Genomic DNA, 6,543 nt, shown 5'->3' on the forward strand with positions numbered 1-6,543 from the left:
ACGACTTTTGTCGACGACTTTTGTCGACGACTTTTGTCGACGACTTTTGTCAACGACTTTTGTCAACGACTTTAGTCGACGACTCGACTTTTGTCAAGGACTTTTGTCAACGACTTTTGTCGACGACTTTTGTCAACGAAATTTTTCGACGACTTTTGTCGACGACTTTTGTCGACGACTTTTGTCAACGAAATTTTTCGACGACTTTTGTCGACGACTTTTTTCGACGACTTTTGTCGACGACTTTTGTCGACGACTTTTGTCGACGACTTTTGTCGACGACTTTTGTCGACGACTTTTGTCGACGACTTTTGTAAATGACTTTTGTCGACGACTTTTGTCAACGACTTTAGTCGACGACTTTTGTCGACGACTTTTGTCGACGACTTTTGTCGACGACTTTTGTCAACGACTTTTGTAAACGACTTTTGTCGACGACTTTTGTAAACGACTTTTGTCAACGACTTTAGTCGACGACTTTTGTCGACGACTTTTGTAAACGACTTTTGTCAACGACTTTTGTCAACGACTTTTGTCGACGACTTTTGTCGGCGACTTTTGTCAACGACTTTTGTCAACGACTTTTGTCGACGACTTTTGTCGACGACTTTTGTCGACGACTTTTGTCGACGACTTTTGTCAACGATTTTTGTCGACGACTTTTGTCGACGACTTTTGTCGACGACTTTTGTCGACGACTTTTGTCGACGACTTTTGTCGACGACTTTTGTAAACGACTTTTGTCGACGACTTTTGTCAACGACTTTAGTCGACGACTTTTGTCAACGACTTTTGTCAACGACTTTTGTCATCGACTTTAGTCCACGACTTTTGACAACGACTTTAGTCGACGACTCGACTTTTGTCAAGGACTTTTGTCGACGACTTTTGTCAACGAAATTTTTCGACGACTTTTGTCGACGACTTTTGTCAACGACTTTTGTCGACGACTTTTTTCGACGACTTTTGTCGACGACTTTTGTCAACGACTTTTGTCAACGACTTTTGTCGACGACTTTTGTCGACGACTTTTGTCGACGACTTTTGTCGACGACTTTTGTCGACGACTTTTGTCGACGACTTTTGTCGACGACTTTTGTCGACGACTTTTGTCGACGACTTTTGTCGACGACTTTTGTCGACGACTTTTGTAAACGACTTTTGTCGACGACTTTTGTCAGCGACTTTAGTCGACGACTTTTGTCGACGACTTTTGTCGACGACTTTTGTCAACGACTTTTGTAAACGACTTTTGTCGACGACTTTTGTAAACGACTTTTGTCAACGACTTTAGTCGACGACTTTTGTCGACGACTTTTGTAAACGACTTTTGTCGACGACTTTTGTCAACGACTTTAGTCGACGACTTTTGTCAACGACTTTTGTCAACGACTTTTGTCAACGACTTTAGTCGACGACTTTTGACAACGACTTTAGTCGACGACTCGACTTTTGTCAAGGACTTTTGTCAACGACTTTTGTCGACGACTTTTGTCAACGAAATTTTTCGACGACTTTTGTCGACGACTTTTGTCGACGACTTTTGTCAACGAAATTTTTCGACGACTTTTGTCGACGACTTTTTTCGACGACTTTTGTCGACGACTTTTGTCGACGACTTTTGTCGACGACTTTTGTCGACGACTTTTGTCGACGACTTTTGTCGACGACTTTTGTAAACGACTTTTGTCGACGACTTTTGTCAACGACTTTAGTCGACGACTTTTGTCGACGACTTTTGTCGACGACTTTTGTCAACGACTTTTGTAAACGACTTTTGTCGACGACTTTTGTAAACGACTTTTGTCAACGACTTTAGTCGACGACTTTTGTCGACGACTTTTGTAAACGACTTTTGTCAACGACTTTTGTCAACGACTTTTGTCAACGACTTTTGTCGACGACTTTTGTCGGCGACTTTTGTCAACGACTTTTGTCAACGACTTTTGTCGACGACTTTTGTCGACGACTTTTGTCGACGACTTTTGTCAACGACTTTTGTCAACGACTTTTGTCGACGACTTTTGTCGACGACTTTTGTCGACGACTTTTGTAAACGACTTTTGTCGACGACTTTTGTCAACGACTTTAGTCGACGACTTTTGTCAACGACTTTTGTCAACGACTTTTGTCAACGACTTTAGTCGACGACTTTTGACAACGACTTTAGTCGACGACTCGACTTTTGTCAAGGACTTTTGTCAACGACTTTTGTCGACGACTTTTGTCGACGACTTTTTTCGACGACTTTTGTCGACGACTTTTGTCAACGACTTTTGTCAACGACTTTTGTCGACGACTTTTGTCGACGACTTTTGTCGACGACTTTTGTCGACGACTTTTGTCGACGACTTTTGTCGACGACTTTTGTCGACGACTTTTGTCGACGACTTTTGTCAACGACTTTTGTCAACGACTTTTGTCGACGACTTTTGTCGACGACTTTTGTAAACGACTTTTGTCGACGACTTTTGTCGACGACTTTTGTCGACGACTTTTGTCGACGACTTTTTTCGACGACTTTTGTCGACGACTTTTGTCAACGACTTTTGTCAACGACTTTTGTCAACGACTTTTGTCGACGACTTTTGTCGACGACTTTTGTCAACGACTTTTGTCAACGACTTTTGTCGACGACTTTTTTCGACGACTTTTGTCGACGACTTTTGTCAACGACTTTTGTCAACGACTTTTGTCAACGACTTTTGTCGACGACTTTTGTCGACGACTTTTGTCGACGACTTTTGTAAACGACTTTTGTCGACGACTTTTGTCGACGACTTTTGTCGACGACTTTTGTCGACGACTTTTTTCGACGACTTTTGTCGACGACTTTTGTCAACGACTTTTGTCAACGACTTTTGTCGACGACTTTTGTCGACGACTTTTGTCGACGACTTTTGTCAACGACTTTTGTCAACGACTTTTGTCGACGACTTTTTTCGACGACTTTTGTCAACGACTTTTGTCAACGACTTTTGTCAACGACTTTTGTCGACGACTTTTGTCGACGACTTTTGTAAACGACTTTTGTCGACGACTTTTGTCAACGACTTTAGTCGACGACTTTTGTCAACGACTTTTGTCAACGACTTTTGTCAACGACTTTAGTCGACGACTTTTGACAACGACTTTAGTCGACGACTCGACTTTTGTCAAGGACTTTTGTCAACGACTTTTGTCGACGACTTTTTTCGACGACTTTTGTCGACGACTTTTGTCAACGACTTTTGTCAACGACTTTTGTCGACGACTTTTGTCGACGACTTTTGTCGACGACTTTTGTCGACGACTTTTGTCGACGACTTTTGTCGACGACTTTTGTCGACGACTTTTGTCGACGACTTTTGTCGACGACTTTTGTCGACGACTTTTGTCGACGACTTTTGTCAACGACTTTTGTCAACGACTTTTGTCGACGACTTTTGTCGACGACTTTTGTAAACGACTTTTGTCGACGACTTTTGTCGACGACTTTTGTCGACGACTTTTGTCGACGACTTTTTTCGACGACTTTTGTCGACGACTTTTGTCAACGACTTTTGTCAACGACTTTTGTCGACGACTTTTGTCGACGACTTTTGTCGACGACTTTTGTCAACGACTTTTGTCAACGACTTTTGTCGACGACTTTTTTCGACGACTTTTGTCGACGACTTTTGTCAACGACTTTTGTCAACGACTTTTGTCGACGACTTTTGTCGACGACTTTTGTCGACGACTTTTGTCGACGACTTTTGTCGACGACTTTTGTCGACGACTTTTGTCGACGACTTTTGTCAACGACTTTTGTCAACGACTTTTGTCGACGACTTTTGTCGACGACTTTTGTCGACGACTTTTGTCGACGACTTTTGTCGACGACTTTTGTCGACGACTTTTGTCGACGACTTTTGTCGACGACTTTTGTCGACGACTTTTGTAAACGACTTTTGTCGACGACTTTTGTCAACGACTTTAGTCGACGACTTTTGTCGACGACTTTTGTCGACGACTTTTGTCAACGACTTTAGTCGACGATTTTTGTCGACGACTTTTGTCAACGACTTTTGTCAACGACTTTTGTCGACGACTTTTGTCGACGACTTTTGTCAACGACTTTTGTCAACGACTTTTGTCGACGACTTTTGTCGACGACTTTTGTCAACGACTTTTGTCAACGACTTTTGTCGACGACTTTTGTCGACGACTTTTGTCGACGACTTTTGTCGACGACTTTTGTAAACGACTTTTGTCGACGACTTTTGTCAACGACTTTAGTCGACGACTTTTGTCGACGACTTTTGTCAACGACTTTTGTCGACGACTTTTGTCGACGACTTTTGTCGACGACTTTTGTCGACGACTTTTGTCGACGACTTTTGTCGACGACTTTTGTCGACGACTTTTGTCAACGACTTTTGTCAACGACTTTAGTCGACGACTCGACTTTTGTAAACGACTTTTGTCAACGACTTTTGTCGACGACTTTTGTCCCAGAAGCTTTTTCGCTTTTTCGACGACTTTTTTCGACGACTTTTGTCGACGACTTTTGTCAACGACTTTTGTCAACGACTTTTGTCAACGACTTTTGTCGACGACTTTTGTCGACGACTTTTGTCGACGACTTTTGTCAACGACTTTTGTCAACGACTTTTGTCGACGACTTTTTTCGACGACTTTTGTCAACGACTTTTGTCAACGACTTTAGTCGACGACTTTTGACAACGACTTTAGTCGACGACTCGACTTTTGTCAAGGACTTTTGTCAACGACTTTTGTCGACGACTTTTGTCGACGACTTTTGTCGACGACTTTTGTCGACGACTTTTGTAAACGACTTTTGTCGACGACTTTTGTCGACGACTTTTGTCGACGACTTTTGTAAACGACTTTTGTCGACGACTTTTGTCAACGACTTTAGTCGACGACTTTTGTCGACGACTTTTGTCAACGACTTTTGTCGACGACTTTTGTCGACGACTTTTGTAAACGACTTTTGTCGACGACTTTTGTCGACGACTTTTGTCGACGACTTTTGTCGACGACTTTTTTCGACGACTTTTGTCGACGACTTTTGTCGACGACTTTTGTCAACGACTTTTGTCAACGACTTTTGTCGACGACTTTTTTCGACGACTTTTGTCGACGACTTTTGTCAACGACTTTTGTCAACGACTTTTGTCGACGACTTTTGTCGACGACTTTTGTCGACGACTTTTGTCGACGACTTTTGTCGACGACTTTTGTCGACGACTTTTGTGGACGACTTTTGTCGACGACTTTTGTAAACGAGTTTTGTAAACGACTTTTGTCAACGACTTTAGTCGACGACTTTTGTCGACGACTTTTGTCGACGACTTTTGTCGACGACTTTTGTCGACGACTTTTGTCAACGACTTTAGTCGACGACTCGACTTTTGTAAACGACTTTTGTCGACGACTTTTGTCGACGACTTTTGTCGACGACTTTTGTCGACGACTTTTGTCGACGACTTTTGTCAACGACTCGACTTTTGTAAACGACTTTTGTCAACGACTTTTGTCGACGACTTTTGTCGACGACTTTTGTCGACGACTTTTGTCGACGACTTTTGTCGACGACTTTTGTCGACGACTTTTGTCGACGACTTTTGTCGACGACTTTTGTAAACGACTTTTGTAAACGACTTTTGTCAACGACTTTAGTCGACGACTTTTGTCGACGACTTTTGTAAACGACTTTAGTCGACGACTTTTGTCAACGACTTTTGTCAACGACTTTTGTCGACGACTTTTGTCGACGACTTTTGTCAACGACTTTAGTCGACGACTTTTGTCGACGACTTTTGTCAACGACTTTTGTCAACGACTTTTGTCGACGACTTTTGTCGACGACTTTTGTCGACGACTTTTGTCGACGACTTTTGTCGACGACTTTTGTCGACGACTTTTGTCAACGACTTTAGTCGACGACTCGACTTTTGTAAACGACTTTTGTCAACGACTTTTGTCGACGACTTTTGTCCCAGAAGCTTTTTCGCACCCCCAACATCCAACGCCTATATCTCGGGATTTTGAAAAAGGGTAAACAAATTTTTTTGATACCCAAAGGTAACGGGGACTCTAACCTACATTTGGGTACAACTCCCATCACTGTAGGTCCAAGGGTTCTCAAGCTGGGAGAACTTAAAGGTTAAAAAAAAGTTAAGCCCGATGCTGAAAAAATAGGCATGATTTGGCGGTTTAACATGGAAGATGAGCTTTTTAAAAATCTAACAATGTGCAAAGCGTAAGCCCATGACACAAGCTACCATTTGGCATCACTGCCAAAAATTTCTCTCAAGCGGTTTAGATTCCAGGAGCGTTCAAAGGTTCGGGGATTTTTCGAAAAAAAAAATTTACCCGAACTTTCAAACTGGATTTTCTCGGAATTTTGAAAAAAATCAAAAAACCCGATTATACCACTACGGGTAGCTGAGAATATAAGCTTTCATATGGCACCACTCCCATGTCTCTAGGTCAAAGCGTTCAGCTCCCAGAAGCTTTTTCGCACCCCCAACATCCAACGCCTATATCTCGGGA

The sequence above is a fragment of the Episyrphus balteatus genome, chromosome 2 (assembly GCF_945859705.1).
Source record: "Episyrphus balteatus chromosome 2, idEpiBalt1.1, whole genome shotgun sequence".
Classification (NCBI taxonomy): domain Eukaryota; kingdom Metazoa; phylum Arthropoda; class Insecta; order Diptera; family Syrphidae; genus Episyrphus; species Episyrphus balteatus.